General features: G+C 35.6%; 2 pseudogenes; both read left to right on the forward strand.

Annotated features, from left to right (window-relative positions):
* Positions 1-2,125: 2,125 nt before the first annotated feature.
* LOC140613485 (small ribosomal subunit protein eS27-like) lies at positions 2,126-2,479 on the forward strand (annotated as a pseudogene).
* Positions 2,480-3,886: 1,407 nt separating this feature from the next.
* On the forward strand, positions 3,887-6,290 carry LOC140613236 (actin-related protein 2/3 complex subunit 3 pseudogene; annotated as a pseudogene).
* Positions 6,291-19,566: the final 13,276 nt, after the last annotated feature.

Genomic DNA, 19,566 nt, shown 5'->3' on the forward strand with positions numbered 1-19,566 from the left:
GAGTGGCGATTAGCCCTACATGTAAAGCAGCACTGTGGATAGCTACATTTAAGAAACTGGTATCCACTCATGAAATGCTGAAGAAATAGTTTTCAGGGAGTTGACCGCCCATTGACTGAGCTGCTTACGCACATTTGCCTACAGAATCAGTTGTTGAATGTTGAAAAACTAATGTAATAAATCACAGCTACTTTTCTACATTTTTATGATTATTTGTTCGTCATCCCTAAATTATATGAGAGGCAATAAAAATTTATTCTAAGTAAAGTCATTATCCTTTTAAGTGAGAGCTATATAGCTCAGGCGTCAAGATATTTGTAAGACAAAGCAATTTTTTTTAAAGGTTCACTTTTTACTAAATAAGCTAGAAGAGAAATTGCATATCACCTCAAAACTGCAATAAGCTAACATCTTCCTAGAAGTGAGTAAGCACATGGAGTAAGTGGAATTTCTTTTTTATAATAATTTTTACTAATTGTTGAATACTTATAAAAATAACTGTCAATATTTGATGCTAGTAAAAATAGCAATAAAATAAAATAATTTTAAAAAATAAAATAAAATAATTTTTAAAAATAAAATAATTTTTAAAAATAAAATAAAATAATTTGGGCTTACCAATTCTAATAAGAAATGGAACAATATAATTTACCGTCAGAAAAATTGCTGTTCTGATTTGTATATATTGTACATAAATTATATATCTTATACGAATAAACATTCAAGGAAGAAGGACTCCAGTGTTGCACAGACGATTCCAAAGTGGGCTGTGTTCCTAATCCTGAGCTTAGCATCTACAATCATTGATAATTGGCTGCAGGCAAACCTGCCCATCTGTTCAAATTTTGCCAAGAATGCAGAAAATATATATATTCCAAGTAGATATACTTTTTTGATCTTCCCAAGTTATTTGCTGTACAAAAACATCCTTGAAAAGATCATCCTGAGCAAAGGGCTGTGAGGCCTCTGATCACAGGACATGCAGAAATGTGAGTGACACATGCTATGTTGTCTCCCAGTATATAAGAAGTACTTACTAAGCGGTAATTATTGGTTTCACTACAATATCAAGCATGAGATTCATCTATAGAGATTCATCTCATCTGAGATAATAAGTATGCTGAAATATTACAGGTTGTTTTATTCCTGTATTGTCATTTAAGGTTGCTCTCATTAAACCCAATTTAAAACATTGCCAGACTCTGTATAAAATTAATTTCAAATTTAACAACAAAATTTCGGGGCCTCTGGGTGGCTGACTCAGTTAAGCATCTGATTCTTGATTTCAGCTCAGGTCATGATCTCAGGAATCCTGAGATGGAACCCCACGTGGGATTCCACACTCAGTGGGGAGTCTACCTGAAGATGCTCTCTCTTCCTCTGCCCCTCTCTCCCACTTGTGTGCACACTCTCTCTCAAATAACTAAATAAATATTTTTTAAAAAATTAATACTCATTTTTCTCTTTTTCTGAATGTGCATTAAAAAAAAAAAAAACAGATACAGTTGCTGACAGTTTAACTCAAGATGTGGCTTGATTCTGCAGACCTTTGAGCACAACCTAGAAATGATAGAATGAAGGCACACACAATGGATAAGAAATTACAAAAATTAAAGCAAAGTTTTCTGAAACAGCCTTTTTTTATTCAGATAAAATTACTAAAAGCCCTATGAGCTCCACTTACATTATTTAAACCGGGTTGTCAGAGGGCAAGAGGCATAAACTTACCTCTATCAAATTCAACCTTGTTAAAACAATCTCAGTTATTCAATCTAAATGTTCAGAATTTAGGGTTTAACTAAAACTAGAATAAGACAGTTCCTTTCTGACCATATATCCATTATTATATTTAGGCCCCCCTTTTTTTTCTCTGATTAAGTCATCCTCTTAAAGCTTTCTTTCCTCTCATTTGCCACCTCCATATTGATGGATTTATTGAAATCAGTTATCCATGATATCAGATACCCATGATTTATACACATTTGCTCAAGAAATAGAAACATTTGTCCACACAAAGAATTTATATGAATGTCCGTAGCAATTGTATTTGTGATAGGCAAAAACTAGAAACAATATTGATGTCCATCAACAAGTAAATGTTTTATACAAAATAGGATATAGCCCTAATTCCTATTTTATGGATGTAAAATGTCGAGGTTGCTACAAGATCACCACGGTTTTCAGCCATGCCCAGATGGTGGTTCTTTGTGTAGACTGTTCAACCGTGTTGTGCCAGCCGACGGGAGGAAAGACCAGCCCTCTGTGAGGGCTGTTCATTTAGAAGAAAGCAACACTAATGATCTGCACAACCTCTTGAATTTGTGTTACATCACAGAAAGCCTTATCAGTTCAGTAATTCCAGTTAATCTACCAAGATAATGTAATTATGTTTAATTTTGTAAGGTTTACAACAGTGATCTCCTATTTTGGTGTCAGTTTTTCAATAAAGTTTTGATTATGGGCAAAAAAATAAAAAAATAAAAAATAATGAAATACTATTGGACAGACAATAAGGAAAAAAAGTAAGTTGCTAACATATGTACCATGATATTTGATTCTCAAAATCATTAAGTTGATCAAAGAAATCAGAAAGACATAAACACGCACATGCACACAATCAGAAAATAAATGTAAAAATTTATTTATAAAAAAAATTAAACTATCATGGTATAAAGCAGATTCACAGTTGCTTAAAGATCAAGGGCAGAGTGAAAGCTGGACTGTAAAGAAACCCAGGAATGTTAGAGTTGATGGACATGTTTGTATTTGTGGTGAGGATTTCCTAGGTTTATAGAACTATCAAGATATATAGAAGAGTATAACTTAAAAATATTCAAGTTATTGTGTATAAGCTATTCTTCAGTGTATAATATGACAGGGGATTTCTGAAAATTGAAATTCCCCAATGGCATGTCCCAAAATGCATAATGCCCACTGTAATAAAACACACTCCAAAAGAGTCTGGTGTTTCACGCTTTGTGAATGAATTTCGCAATATAATACGATCCTCAAAGAACACTACAATCCTTCCTCATCTCCTCATACTTCTTTATCTTTATTCAGCCTAGAATATCACTCTCAACTCCTCCCATAACATTTCCACAGAATTATATTGTTTCTTTCAAATATGTGCATCAGAATTAGGTTTCTCTACAGTCTCTACTTCCCTAAAATTTCTACTTGAATTTTCCCTGCCCATTTTGTCTACATTCAAATTTCTTCTTTTCTTTTTTTAAACACTTATTTATTTTTAGAGAGGGAGTGAAAGAGAAAAGGAGGGGGGTCAGAGGGAGAGAGAAAATCTCCAGCAGACTCCCTGTTGAGCACAGAGCCCAAAACAAGGCTCGATCTCACAACCCTGAGATCATGACCCAAGCCAAAATCAAGAGTCAGACTCTCAACCTACTGAGCTATACTTAGACTTGGAAACTTTGGTGATCTAGATTAAAAGGAGTATAAAGATCTCACCATGATCCATGGGTTTGTAGTTGATAACCCAGATATGATATGACTTTGGAATAGAAATTACATCCTAGCATGAGAACATTATAAGAATAATTTTTTCCTAACAGTGTGAATGAAGCTGAGTTTGACAAGATCAAGAAAACTTGCACGCAGTAATTTAGATGCTTGTCAGAATAAAACACAAGACCACTTAAATGAAGATAACGTATTTTTGGTGCCTTGTTACTTGTCTCCCACAGTATCCAGCATTTTATAACCGAACACAACAAAACATCAGACTTGCACTTAAAACCAAAGGAAGAGGAAGCAGTCAATGGAAATTGAATGTAATATGTGACAGATATTTTAGGTGCAGACTAGGACTTAGTTAGCTATTGAAAATATGAATATATCTGGGAGGTACTGTGAGTTTGGTTCCACAATGCGTATCACAATAAAGCCAGTCAAATGAATTTTTTGGCTTCCCAATGCATATACAAGTTTTGTGTACACTATACTGTAGTCTTTGAAGTGTGCAATAGCACTATGTCAAAAAAATGTACATATTTTAATTAAAAAATAGTTTATTACTAAAAAATGCTAATCACCACCTGAGCTTTCAAGAAGTTGGAATCTTTTTGCTAGTAGAGGATCTCGCCTTGATGCTGATGACTGCTGACTGATCAGGGTGGCGGTTGCGACAGGTTGGGTTGGGTGTGGCAATTTCTTAATGTAACATGTTTGGTGCATTGATTGAGTCTTCCTTTCATGATCATTTTCTCTGTGGCATGCGGTGCTGTTTGAAAGCATTTTACACACAGTGGCACGTCTTCAGAATTGGAATCAATCCTCTCAAAATCTGTAGACGCTTTATCAACCAACCATATGTAGTATTTTAAATTCTTTGTTGCCATTTCAACAATCTTCACAGCACCTTCACCAGGAGGAAATTTTATCCCAAGAAACCATGTTATTGCTCATTTATAAGAAGCGACTCTTCATCTCTTGAAGCTTTATCATGAGTTTGTCACCTCTTCAGGCTCCACTTCAAATTCTAGTTCTCTTGCTGTCTCTACTGCATCTGTAGTTACTTCCTCCACTGAGTCTTGAACCTCTCAAAGTCAGCCATGATGGTTGGAATCAACTTTTTCCAAACTCCTGTTTATGTTGATATTTTGACCACTTTTCATGAATCGCAAGTGTTCTTACCGACATCTAGAATAGTGGACTCTTTCCAGAAGGTTTTCACTTTGCTTTGTTCAGATCCATCAGAAGAATCACTGTCTATGGAAGCTGTAGCCTTACTAAATGTATTTCTTAAATAACAATATGTGAATATTGAAATTACTCCTTGATCCATGGGCTGCAGAATGGATGTTGTATTAGCAGGCATGAAAACAACATTAATCGCATTGAACATTTCCATCAGAGCTCTTGAGTGACTAGGTGCATTGTCAATGAGCAGTGATATTTTGAGAAAAAAATTTTTTCATTGATTTTTGTTGTTTTTGCAGGAACCATCAAGGCTTTGATGTTCCATTTATAAAGCACAGGTAGAGTAGATTTAGTATCATTCTTGAGGGTCCCAGAATTTTTAAGATGATCAATGAGTATGACTTCAACTGAAAGTCATCAGCTATATAGCCCCTAACAGGAAAGTCAACCTCTCCTTTTAAGTTCTGAGATCAGGTGTGGGCTTCTCCTCTCTGGCTATAAAAGTCCTAGGTGGCATCATCTTCCAATAGAAGGCTGTTTCATCTATGTTGAAAATCTGTTGTTTGGTGTAGTCACCTTCATTAATTATCTTAATTCTTAATTTATTGAAAAGGTAGCTTTGTGTTTCATGTAATAATAGTAACAATGTATTGGGTGATTATATCCTGTGGATGAGAGAAATGAATGACAGCTTTGTCAAAAGGGATGGGAAGGAAAACTTTAGAATACTATGTTACACGATTTCTGTACTACATATGAAGCAATGCATGTGAAAGTGGTCCTAAATTAGTTAAAAATACATAATATATACTATAGGATTACCATTAAAATTATTTTTAAGGAAATGTAATTGAGACTTCTGTTTATCCCCTCCCCACAATGAGAAGCGCTGTGCTCTAACTCCAACCTACTCAACTTGGTTGAAACCCAGCTGGCACCAAAATTCCAGCTTACCACTCTTCTCTCAAGAACCTTGACACCAAACTCATTGGAAACACAGCACAGGTCAGTTAAAAGGACCTGCCCCTAGAGAGACAAAGATACAGATAGTGTAGATGAGGCTATCTATTACATCAAGGCCAATATCTTCTTCAAAAACTGTGAGATTGGGATACCTGGGTGATTCAGTGGTTGAGCGTCTGCCTTTGGCTCAGGGCGTGATTGCAGTCCCAGGATCAAGTCCCACATTGGGCTCCCTGCATGGAGCCTGCTTCTCCCTCTGCCTGTGTCGCTGCCTCTCTCTCTGTGTGTCTCTCATGAATGAATAAATAAAATCTTAAAAAAAAAAAACTGTGAGATTAAGAATGAAGCTGATAGAACCTTGATAGTTGTAACTCCCTACATTTCTGAGTGCCTAAAAAACTCCAAAGTGCAGTTCCAAAAGATAAATTGAGAAATAAATGTGTACTCTAGGAATCACTAATTTTCTCACTCCTGGAGAGCCTGGTTTTCCACTTAATGCAATTTATGCTAAGTCTGCAAGCGGGAAGATGAGGTGATGAGGACTTCCTTACAACAACTGAGACAAGACACTGGACTGACTTGGTGAGAAATCTTTTCACCTTCAGAATGATAAACCCAGCAAGTGCTGGCCTTGCTTTGTGAAGAGACAGTTCATGACCATGTCTTAGGACCTGGAGAGTAAAAGGAGCATGGGCAGACACTGTTTCCACAGTCATGGGCAGCATTTTACAGTAAGATGTACACAGTTCTTGGCCTTGATTTGATAAAGTTTTATACAGAAAAGAGCATGTCTTCACTTAAAGAAATCTTTATTAAGAATTTGGGTTGGGGAGAGAAGAATGGGTTTTCAAAGTATGATTTTAAGTTTTCTGTAGCTTACAGCTGGTGCTTAATAAGAGTAAGTAATAATAAATTTCTAGCATTAAAAATATTTATACTTTAAGGGGGAGATAAATTGAAATCAAAATGTTCAATTAAGTACAGAAGTAAAGGAATAATAGTTATAAAATACAAAAATGATGATTATGAAACATTATAAACATGAGAGATAGTAATCCAACTATATCAATACTCAATTTAAATGTGACCTGACTAAATATACCAGTTAAAAGACAGGAATCATCAGAGCAGATTAGAAAATAATATCCAACTCTATTTTGTCTGCAAGAAATACCCTTTAAATATAAAGACTGATCTAGGTTAAAAGTAAGGACACAGAGGAAGACCTACCATGCTACAACTAATAATAATAATAATAATAATAATAATAACAATAATAATAATATCTGGAATAGCCTTTTTATTTTCTTAAGATTTTATTTATTTATTCATGAAAGACACACACACAGAGAGAAAGGCAGAGACACAGGCAGAGGGAGAAGCAGGATCCATGCAGGGAGCCTGATGTGGGACTCGATCTCAGGTCTCCAGGATCACACCCTGGGCCAAAGGCAGGCGCGAAACCACTAAGCCACCCAGGGATTCCCATGGAATAGCTTTTTTAATTTCAGACAGAGCAGACTTCAGAACAAGAAAGGTTCTCAGGTATAAAGAAGGGCATTGTGTAGAAGAAGTCAATTATCCAAGATGACACAAAAATCTTCCATGTGTATGTACCTAACAAAAAAGTACCAAAATACAGAGGCAAAAACTGACAGACCTGAGAGGAAATAGAGACAAATCTACTATTATAGAGACACAAAATCTACTATGTTAGTAATTAATATATCATGTAGAAAGAAAATTGATAAAGATATAAATTACCTGAGCACAGCTATCAATTAAATTGATCTAATTGTCATTTATACAATATTCCTTCCAACTGTAGCAAAATATGCATGCTTCTTAAATTCATATGGAACATACATCAAAATAGACTACATAATGGGTCATTCAGCACCCTTAATGCACAAAAGAATAATGTTAAGGGTTGAAAAGATATGATGAATTTGACCTTATTTGGAAATAGTAGATGGAATCAAGTCAAGATGAGGACACTAAGGTGAGCACTAATCTAATATAAATGATATATGTATATGAAGGGAACAAGATAGAAACATATAGGGAAGAAACAGCCATGCGAGATGAAGGCCCAGAAGGGAGTAATGATACCTCAAGACATGGGACACCATGTCCCATGGTGCTACTGGAGGCTCAGAGATTCAAGGAAGACTCCTCCCCTTAAGTCTTCAGAGGGAGCATGGCTTGGTTTTGAACTTCTAGCTTCCAAAACTATGAATGAATATATTTTTGTTGTTTTAAGCCATGCAGTTTGTGGTACTTTGTTATAGCAGCCCTAGGAAACAAATACAAATAGAAATCACACAAGATGTGTTCTCTGACCAAGATCAAACTAGATTTTTTTTTTTAAAGATTTTATTTATTTATTCATGAGAGACACACAGAGAGAGGCAGAGACACAGGCAGAGGGAGAAACAGGCTCCCTGCTTGATGTGGGGTTCCTGGACCTGGGATGACACAATGAGGCAAAGGTTGACACTCAACCGCCAAGCCACCCAGGTGCCCCAAATTAATATAGAAATTAAGAAGAGAAAGACCACCAGAATATATACAAATATCTGGAAATTAAATGATACATTTCTAAATAACCCAAGGATCAAAGAAAAAGTCTCAATAGAAATTTTAAAAGTATGTTTTGAATTAAATGAAAATGAAACCACAACTTATCAGAATCTGTGGAATGAAGTAAAAATATTGTTTAGGGAGAAATCTGTTCCTTTAAGTGCATACTTAAGAAAATAAAGATGAAATACATAAATCAATAACCTTAATTTCCATCACAGGTAGCTAGAAAAAGAAGGGCCATTTAAGCTGAAAGTAAGTAGGAAGAACAAGATACTAAAATTAGAAGAGAAATCAATGAAATTTAAAATAAGACAACCATAGAGAAAATGAACAAAATCTCAAACTAGTTCTTGGAGATCAATAACATTGATATATCTGTACTCAAGTTAACTAATTGGGAAAAGGAGAAGAGAGAGACAGAGAGAAAGTCAACAGAGAGAGAGAGAGAGAGAGAGAGAGAGAGAAGAAAAAACAAAAAACAGATTATCAGAAATGAAAGTAGGTCATCATGAATGACCCCACAGACATTAAAATAATAATAAAGAAATGCTTTCTACAGATATACCCACACATTTGTAATTTAGATGAAATGGAACAATTCTTGAAGGACACAGACTACCAAAACTCATATGAGGGAAAGTAGGCAACCAGAAAGGTCTTACATCTACTACTAAATTAATAACCTTCCAATAAAGAAAGTACAAAGCTCAGATGGTTTGACTGGCAAATTCCACTAAATATTTAAATAAGAAATCATCCTAATTGCCCAAACTTTGTTCCAGAAATAAAAGAAGCAGGAATACATCTTACCTCATTCTTATGAGGTCAGCATTGCCCTAATTCAAAAGCAGATTAAAAGAAAACATTTCAAAAGAGAAAAGAACATTATCTTTAATAAACATAGTTGCATAAATTCTCAACAACTGCTACCATATAAAATTCAGTAATATGGAGAAATAATTATAGACCACAATCTAGTTGATTTTTCTGGGCATGGGAGGCAGGTTTCATATTTTAAAATCAATTAATGTAATCTTCCACATCAAAAGATTTAAATAGGCATTTAATTTTATGAAGTTTTTGATTTTGATTCTAGTATAGTTAACATACAATGTCATGTTAGTTCCAGGTGTACGATATGGCGATTCAACACTCGTAGGTTACCAAGAGCTCATCATAAGTGTACTCTTCAGTTCCACATGTTTTTGAGTTTTACATAAAGTCGATCAGTAATTGTGTCTTGAATTTTTTTCATTCAACATTATGTTTATGAGATTCATCATGATTTGGCTTAAAGTTGTACTTGGTTCTCATTCTACTCCTGATGGATATTAAATTTGAAACTTTCACAGGCAGAGCTGCTATGGAAATTATACATCTGGTTCCCTTGGGAAGTAAATCACTAAACCCTCGTGCTCATTGGATAATGCCAAATTATTTTCCAAAGTGGGTGCCAACTTATACTCCCACACACAGTGTATAAATGTTTTCATTGCTCTGTCTCAACAGTACTTAGTTTTGTTTGTTTGTTTGTTTGTTTTTTACTGTGAGTTATTATGCGTTATCTCTGGTTTTAATTACTCCCTTTATCTCCAATAGAGTATATTTTTATAGTTTAGAAGAAGATAAAAAAAAGAAAAATCATGATTATAGAAATTCCCAAGCACTGGAAAAAAAATCTATCATCTGTTTTTGACAAAAATTTGCAGAAAATTAGGAATATGGAATAAGTTCCTCAGCTTGGTAAAGAACACCCACAACAAAACTAGACAGCGGAAAACAAAACTAAGAGCTAACATCACAATTAATTATGAGAACGTGGATGTTTCCCTTCTAAAAGTAGAAACAAGGTGAGGATATCCTCTCTCCCTACACCTCTTCAATGTCAGTGTGGAGGTCCTAGCTAATATAATAAGAAAAAAAAATGGAAGGTGTACATGTAAGGATGGCAGAAATAAAACCATCTCTGTTCACAGAAGGTTTGTCAATGGTAGAAATGCAAAATGTTACAATCATTTTGGAAGAGGGTTTGATGGTTTCTTGCAAGGTTACATATTCTTACCGGATGATCCAGCAGTCATGCTCCTAGGTATTACCAAATTATTTGAAAACGTAGGTTCATACAAAAACCAACACATGAATATTGTATCAATCTTATGTACAGCTCCCCAAAACGGAAAGCAACTTAGGTATCCCTCAGCAGGTAAATGAATGAATGAATGAATGAATGAATGAATGAATTGTAGTACATCAGTACAATGGAACATTATTCATCACTGAAAAGAAACATGCCATCAAGCCATGAAAAGACAGGGATGAATCTTAAATCTACATTGCTAAGTGAAAGGAGCCAGTCTGAAAAGACTATATACTGAATCATTTCACGTATATGATGTTTGTAAAAAGCAAACAATATAGATGGTTGCATATAACTGGTTGCTAGACGTTTTGGGGTGTGAGGGTTTAAGGCTTTAAGAGAAAAAGAGGAGATTTAGGGTGGGGGGAGGGTCAGTGAGAGTTCCTTGATAACAGAGCTTGAGAGAACGTGACAACACAAAGAGTGTACATCCAAATGTGCAAATTTAAAGAAACAACTATGGAGGAGGTTGGGGAAACCTAGGCTAGAATACAGACTGGGACCAAAAAAATATCATTATTAGAAATATATGAAGCTGTCTCACGGAAGGGGATGGGGAATCAAGCTTGCTGACCTAAGTAACTTTGGAAACGAGACGAAAGGTAGAAGGAACTCTATGTATATTTAATATTCCTTATTTAATGATGTTGTTTCCTATGGGATTACAGGTTATCAAAGACCATCACAGCCAAAAGGAGCTGAAGAAGACATGACAACCAACACAATATGTTATTCTAGCATAGAATAGATCCTACAGTAGAGTGAAGGACATGAGATTAAAAACTAAAGAAATAATGAATAGCATATGGACTTCAGTTAATAATGTATCCAACAAAAAATAAAAATAAAAGTAAAAAAAATAAGAAAAAAATAATAATGTATCCAATATAGGTTCATGCAACTAAGACAAGCGTGTCACAGTAACGTAAGCTGTCACTACAGGAAACATGAGTGACAGATGTATGGAAACCTCTGAACATCTTTGCAATTTTTCTGTAAACCCCAAATCTTCTAAAATGAAAATTTTGTTTAAGACAGCAGCTTAGGAAAAAAAATATATGGTATCCCGTGATTTATTTAAAAAGACCAAAGTCAGTACTTGATCTTGCTGTTAGACACAGCTGTGTGTTTCCGTGCACACGTCCTCATGTATATGTGTGCCTTAAATGTGGAAGAAAATATTATGGGGGGATCCCTGGGTGGCTCAGAGGTTTAGCCCCTGCCTTCGGGCCCAAGGCTTGATCCTGGAGTCCTGGGATCGAGTCCCACATCGGGCTCCCTGCATGGGAGGGAGCTCCCTGCATGCTTCTCCCTCTGCCTGTGTCTCTGTCTCTCTCTGTCTCTGTCTCTCTCTGTCTCTCATGAATAAATAAATAAGATCTTTAAAAAAATAATAAAATAAAAAAATAAAATATTATGAAATGATAGACAAAAATACATGCGTGTAGTTATTTCTTATAGAACATTTGGAATTGAGGATATGATTTAAATCCCATCTTAATGCTATATATAATGTTTCAAAATTTACAAGAACAGTTATGCAATGGATTACTTAAGGGATTATTTCTTTGAAAAAATAAAGGGCCAAACTGTATGGGCATAAACTGCCCTACCATCCTCTATTAGCAGCATGGTTTGGAACAATTCTTGAATAACTGTTCCCTCCTGTGGAAAAATAGAAACAATTATATTTACCTTAATAATGCAGCAGTTCCTTTACTTAGCAACCCGTATCTCCTTCTAAAAAGTCTGCACATGTAAAATTATTTCTCAGATCTCAATGCTCTCTCAAATTGCTTTCTGATTAGGGGATCTATAGTAGAAAAATGAATTCACCATGTTAAGGATCCCCGATGGCTGGTAGGTGGAGAAGTTGAGGTGAGACTTTAGTTGGAAAGCTTAAAGATCAACTTTAGACTCCGAGTCATACTCCTCAAAATTGATACAATTGCCTAATGCATATTTTAAGTACTTAATCTCTAAGGCAAAATCTCATTTCTTGGTAAGAATTAACAAAATCTCAGCCATCATGTAAGTATGTTGTATACTTACAACTATCCAGAGTATATAGTCCTTGAACATTATATACAAAGTCTTTGTTTTGCATAATTTTCATACATAAATTATTCCTCTGTAAATGATACGTATCTAGTCACACATATCTGGGTGTATCACATATATAATGTGTTAAAGGCTCATTAAACAGACCAAAACATGAATCTCAGCAAATGTTGCATGTAGGTTTTGTCAAGTTACCATAATTTCCCTTTTCATTCCCTGAAAAATCCTAAAAAGAGTATGGCTTCCGACAGAGGGGCTATAGAGAGCTGATACCATCACAGAGGATTTTGAAAAATGGCTCAAAGGCTTTGAATATTTGTGTTAGATTCATTTACCACCTAAATCATGAGCGGACTGGATTAGAGCATCTCTAAAACTTAATCTTAAGTGTTCTCTGTGGGGGGAGACTCCATAATTAATGGAGGCACCCCTAAGAGAGTCCTTCAAATAGGGTCAGAGGATATTGAGGAAGGGAGGCCTGTGCACATCTCCTGTTTCAATTCTTGGAACACCATGAACTCTGGACTTTCATCAGCTGCAACTTGCCAATTGCACCTTTCCTGCCTCCTGAATATGCCCGTCTACTTTGGGCCAAAATCGAGATAACGTGGCATCTGTTAGAGGAATAGACAATCCTGTATCAGATGGTTTAACTCCATCAGCATCACTCATAATTGTTTCAAAACATGTACCTTATGGTTTTGCCTTTGATTTTCAGTTAACCGTGTGCCTCCTGGATTGCATCCCTCACACCTCAAATATATGCTTTTAGTTGCTTCACAGCCTCGTCTTGGTTGATCTCTAATTCAAATAGCTATAGAGTGGGATGTTAAATTTATTCAACAAGGAACCCATTAGACTTGAGGTAGTGGTCCATTTAAGCCAATCAAAATGTAACCCTGTAAATGCCTCAAGGTTGCAAAATCAAAACACTAACGATAACCAATCATAAGCAGCCAACTCATCTTTAGCCAAATAATTCCTTTCTTTGCATTTTTTAAAAAATTAAGTCCTTTTTCCCGGCTCCTTGTAGGTGGAGCACACCTAACCATTTAATGTTTTGCACTGCCCAGTTTCAATAGATTTTTGCTCAAATCAACTCTTAAAGTTTTTATTATGCCTCAGTTTATCTTTTTAATCTTACCCTGTTTTTTGTTTTGTTTTTGTTTTTGTTTTTGCCTTGGTTTATCTGTTAACAGTTCATAGCACAAAAAGAAAAGAAGGAGACTTTCCCAAATAGCAATGTTATCATTCCTCAAATCACACAACCCAGCTTCAAAATGGTGCTGAAAACCCAAATTTCTTTACTCCATGCTCAGGGCTCTACCAAGCATGTTGCAGGTTGGAGAGCTATGACCTGAATTATCCATTGCCCTCAGTGATCCCAGGATAACGGGAAAAGCAAAATCCTGTTAAGATCAATCTAGATCACAGGACACTCCCTTTTCTCTGGGCAAGAAGGGGTGGACACATGTGCTGTCCGTGCTCCTCTGGCAGACCGTGTTCTTTATGCCACGTTTAGCAGGCAAAACTTGATGTTCTGATTATCTTGAGGTTTCTGAAGCTCAAACCAACAACTTTAATTTCAAAAGCCCTAAGTTGCCTGATATTATAATATTTTAAGGAAATGTAGACCAGTATGAATCACCAAATACCAAGAATGAGCAATATGAGTGATAAATAGAAGCTAAAAGAATAACTTAATCTAATTAGGAGGAAACCTTCGAAATTCTATAAGCAAGTATATGTAGGGAGACAAAGAATACTTCTCAGGTAGCTTGTAGATCACTGGTAATAAATGTGAGTGTGTGAGCGTATCCTCAAGTGTTTGGGCTTCCTTCAGTATCTGATCCCCTCTATTTAGTGTGTACCGAGATACCTGATAGCTAGGAACTAATAGGTTCTTGCAATATTCCTGATTTTAGGATCATAGAGTACACAACCCTTGCTGGAAATGCTGTGAAGCTACACAGATGAAGCCAACATGACCTTGCATACATCCAAGGCCAGCAATCAAAATCTTTATTTACCCCTTTATGATGTCCCTGGATATCAACTGTTTCCCAAAACATTTCTCAAGGTGTGGGTGTTCTTTAAAACTACTTCAAATTATTTCAGTCTTTTCTCCTGAATTCTCCTAAGGCAGAGGGGAAAACCAGAGTCTAATTTATAACTCTGAAGACCGGGACCTAATTTATAACTCTGAAGTTCACTGGAGATTTTAAGAGACAGCAGTCTCAGCTCACTGGCTACTGAATGAAAGGTCCTTTTTTATTTTTTAGAAACAAACATTATATTACAGTCGTGTTTAGCCCAGCTGGGGAAGCCTAATGTAGCTTGAAATAAGTTTTGTTATGAAGTAGTGATTCTGAGCTGGAATGCCTAGTCTTGCTGGCCAGGGGTGTTTACAGAGCCTAGCACCATCTTGGGAGAAAAAAAAAAAAAAAAAAAAAAAAAAGTGAAATAAAGGCATGCATTGTAAGGGATTATAAATAAAGGCTTTGCTGCAACCACAGGGTTTGGATTTAATTTGTTTGTGGCTCTTTCTGTGCAGTACTCTCTGTTCCTCTGTATTGCTAACTTGAGCTTCTTTGATTTCCATAGTGATACCCCCAGGGAATTTCTCTTCTATTTGGTGTTTGGCTTACGATTGTTGGATTGTTGATTTCTGGTCTTACTCTGTGTCATAAACCCATTTTCTGCTGAATATCACTGAAAGGTATTAGAGAATCTATTTGAAAAATCAGTTTGTCAGCCTTCTCTTTTTCCCAAACTGGATGAGGCTTGAGTTTCTAAAATGTAGCAATTTTAGAATAAAGGAATCAGAATAAATCCTTAAGAGCAAGCAGTCTCAGATACTTTCCAAACACATGCTAAACAAAAGTACATTTAACCTGACATTTTAAAATCGCCTCAAAAGCCATGAAAAAAAAAATCTATAATGATTAGCTAAACTTTTAAACTAGTGATTACTGATGAGCCTATATAATGTAAAATACTATTTTAAAATAATAATGTTGGGGCACCTGGTGGCTCAGTTTGTTAAGTGTCAGACTCTTGGTTTTGGCTCAGGTCATGGTCTCATGGTCTTGGATGGAGCCTGACAACAGGCTCTGCCCTCAGCATGGAGTCGGCTTCAGTCGCTCTCCCTCTCCCTCCAGTCTCTCTCATTCTTAAATAAATAAATAAAATCCTTAAAAACGCTAGTGTTAATAAGTTTTAGAGACAAAAAAATCAGCATACAGATTATAGTGTGAAGCACTGTGGGAACTGCATGGAATAGGATGGAATGGAATGGAAGGTAACAGTGTCTAGTGCTAGGATTTCATCAGAAGCTATGTGACCTTGGGCAAATCAGTTCATCTTTCTGGGTCAATTGTTTATTAACAATTTTTTAAAGGCTTTATTTATTTAACAGAGACCACAAGCAGGGGGAGTGGCATGCAAAAGAAGTGTCAGCAGAGGGAGAGGGAGAAGCAGGCTCCCCTCAGAGCCGGGAGCCTGATGTGGATCTGGATCCAGGGAGCCTGGGATCACGACCCGAGCAGAAGGCAGACGCTTAACCTGCTGAGCCACCCAGGCACCCCTCTGAACAGCATTTTAATGAGTACTCTAACATATTGCACACATTTGATAGGCATTATTATTATTTTCTCTATTTTTAAATAAGAAACCTGAGGCACAGAGAGTCTATGTGACATAAGCACGATCACACAACTCATAGGAGAATTAATCCCATTATTCAGCTTTTAAACACATCCAAGACCAGCACCTACTTTCTTAACCAAGGTGGGGTATGTCATTTGAATCAAATAACCTACATGTGTAGAAAAGTAGACTGAGGCTAAGTAACTCACTGAGGGACACTTAGCATCATTAAGGCTTATATCTTGTGTTCTTTTCTCCAACACAACAAAACTCTAAAAATGTCTATATGTTTATGACTCCACTATGCTTTGCTCTTTCAGAAAGAGAAGTTAATAAAAGCAAATACTATAATTAAAATTTCACAAAAAATGAATATAAATGGTGTAATGTATACTTCAGATTTCCTCAAACAACCTGAAAATATTAAAGAGGAAATTAAATCTTATTCTCAGTGTTTATTTTCAATAGTTTTGATTGTTCATTTAGGATAAAGAGTGTATAAAAATATCACCCTTTTGCTTATAAGAATTAATGGGAGTTAATGATGATTTACATGTTTAAGGATGCATCACACATCTCTAGTATGTTAACCCCCTCCCCATCCCTTTCGCCCCGAGATTCCACAGCATTTATCTTTTACTCTGGCCATTTTTGTTGTAAGCAGCTTCATTCACCTGTGACCCATCTTGGCTCAGCTGAACCTCCTTTTCTTTGGGTCCCAGCTTTTTTTGGTCTGAGGCTTCAGTCTAGGGCAGGCATCTTATGGGAACTAATGACATTCACACATCTGTAATTTGGGAAGGCAGTACTTGTCCAGTAGGGCAATGATGCTCATCTGTGCTGGAATCATTTCACCAAATAAACTCCAAGCATATGATTCTTTGACTCGATTCCCACTTTCTGCAGAAACCCAAGCGTAGACATAAGATAGAAGGTCTAGATGCTATATTTTTATGAATTTGCCCTCATTTCTACCTACATCAGGAGGAGGGTACATGCTATAGTTTCAAAATTTGTATGGACATGTTTATTCTTGAATGGATTTAATTCTGAAGTTTTTTTTTTCAAATACTCAGCTAAAAGATATTGTATGTCAAACTCTTCATAATTTTTTGATGTTGTACATTGGATTAAGTATATATATACGCACATTTTTTAAAAAATCTAAAAATTAAGACATATGAAATATAAGTAAAATACATATCAAAATATAATTAATCAGGGCAGCCTGGCTGGTTCAGTGGTTTAGTGCCGCCTTCGGCCCAGGGCCTGATCCTGGAGTCCTGGGATTGAGTCCCACGTTGGGCTCCCTGCATGGAGCCTGCTTCTCCCTCTGCCTTTGTCTCTGCCTCTCTCTCTCTCTCTCTGTGCGTACCTCATGAATAAATAAATTAAAAATAATATATACAGTCTTACAACATATACATCTACATACACACACAGAGTATATAATAACATATATTTTATACATGGAAAATCATGTTTTAGGGTTTGTTAAACATACTCTTTTTGATTCCCTAATTCAAAAATTGAGGGATGCCATGAAACTAGTCAATGGATTTTATAAATAGTTTCTTCTTTATTTGTCGCAGGCCTGAGCAATATCCAAAATTCGTGGCCTTGATTCCAGACATTTGCAGGGCCTTTAATCTGCTGAATGATTGTCAGGACATCTCTTTTGGTGACAAAGGACAGATGAAAAAGGCTTCATGCTTATTGTTCAAAGTTACGATGGTGATGTTTAGAATTAGAGGTGCTGAAAGGAAGGCAATTATCTATCTCTATTCCTTTCCTCGAAAAATAAAGTGAGAGTCCATGATAACCACAAACATGATTTTAATTTTCCTGATTTTGGACACTGAAAGGCTGATTTCTTCCTATTATTAAATATTGGATTATTTAAATATTCAGATGATTAAAATATGAAGAAGGGTATGAATAATCTCTAAAGAAATGTGCCTAAAGCACAAGATATTTAGAGATCTCATGTTCACTGTTTTTCAAGATAAGCAGACTGTTCTGGTAGATTTGGAAGATAGTGATAACAGTATAACTTTAATAATATTAATATTAATGGAAATAATTTGCATAACAAAAATTCTATGAACTTTAAAAAACATTTATGGAACATAACACTATGTACTAAGCTTTCATATAAACTATTAACATCTAATTTCTAATTAATCCTCACATATCCTATTTGTTATATTATTATCCGTGTTTTGAACACTGTAGTATGTACTTGGCATCCTTACAAAATTCTAATATTGAATTTCTAGTGATTGCATACACACTATCAGGCATATTATTACCACTGTTCTCAAAATGAGAAAAACAAAGCATACAAAGATTAAATTATATGCCTAAAGTCATATAGCGAGTAAAGGATGGAACCATTATGGAAGCCAGGTGGTCTGAACACAGATCTACTGCATTATGCACTGAACTACAGGGCTCATGACTACTTACATCACCTCAGAATTAGCTTACACTGTTAAGGTTTGGGTTATGGAATCATGGGCTTTAGACAGAATTATTTTCCCAAGGGTGTCCCCCCCCAGTTGCACACCAAGTGCAGATAGTGATAGAAATTCATGATAGTTTTCATTTTGTGTTCTTTGTTTTTTGCATTTCCAAACTCTCTATAATGAACATGCTTATCTTTGCAATAAAACCAATCATTAGAATGCATTTAAGCATCAGGTACCTGGGTGGCTCACTCAGTTGGGCGTCCAGCTCTTGATTTTCCCTCAGGTCATGATCTCAAGGTGGTGGAATCCAGGCCTGAGTGGGCTTTCCACTCTCAGTGTGGAGTCTGCTTCTCTCTCTCTCTCCCGCTTCCTGTACCAAGCCCTCCCCCCTACTTGAGCATTCTCTCCCTCTCTCTCTCTGAAATGAATAAATAATTATTTAAAGAAGGAAAACAATATATTTAAGTGTGTTGTAGAGCTATGGCAAAAATCTAATAAAGTAAATCTGAAAAATGCACCACAGTGTGCATCCTTATGATCATGTTTTAATTATAATTTTTACAATATGCAAATTATTATGTTATACGTACCAACCAAGCTCAACCGTATATGTCTTGATGGAATATTAAAATACGAAACTTATGAATTTAATGTTTGCCATGCTATTTGTCATGAAAATTATTTGATCTACAACCTTTTGCTCCTCTTTTTCTGTCATAATTGTCATTTCATATTGTAAAAGTCATCAACAAAATGGTATATTTACATTTCCTACCACAATTATATATGTAATGGTTATTTAAACACCTCTAAAACAAAATACCTTACTATATACAATAATTTTCTTATATTTATATTTTTGACAGTTATGTTTCATGTAAATGAATGTGGTATATTTATATCTTAAGAACATATTTTGATCTTACTACTGATTAAAAGACTGAATGTCAATAATTTTTTTCCACCATGAAACCCTAGTGGAATCTTTCCCTTATTAATTAATGATGCATATCTTAACTATTCCATTTTCCCCCAATTATT

The sequence above is a fragment of the Canis lupus genome, chromosome 21, assembly GCF_048164855.1.
Source record: "Canis lupus baileyi chromosome 21, mCanLup2.hap1, whole genome shotgun sequence".
Lineage (NCBI taxonomy): Eukaryota > Metazoa > Chordata > Mammalia > Carnivora > Canidae > Canis > Canis lupus.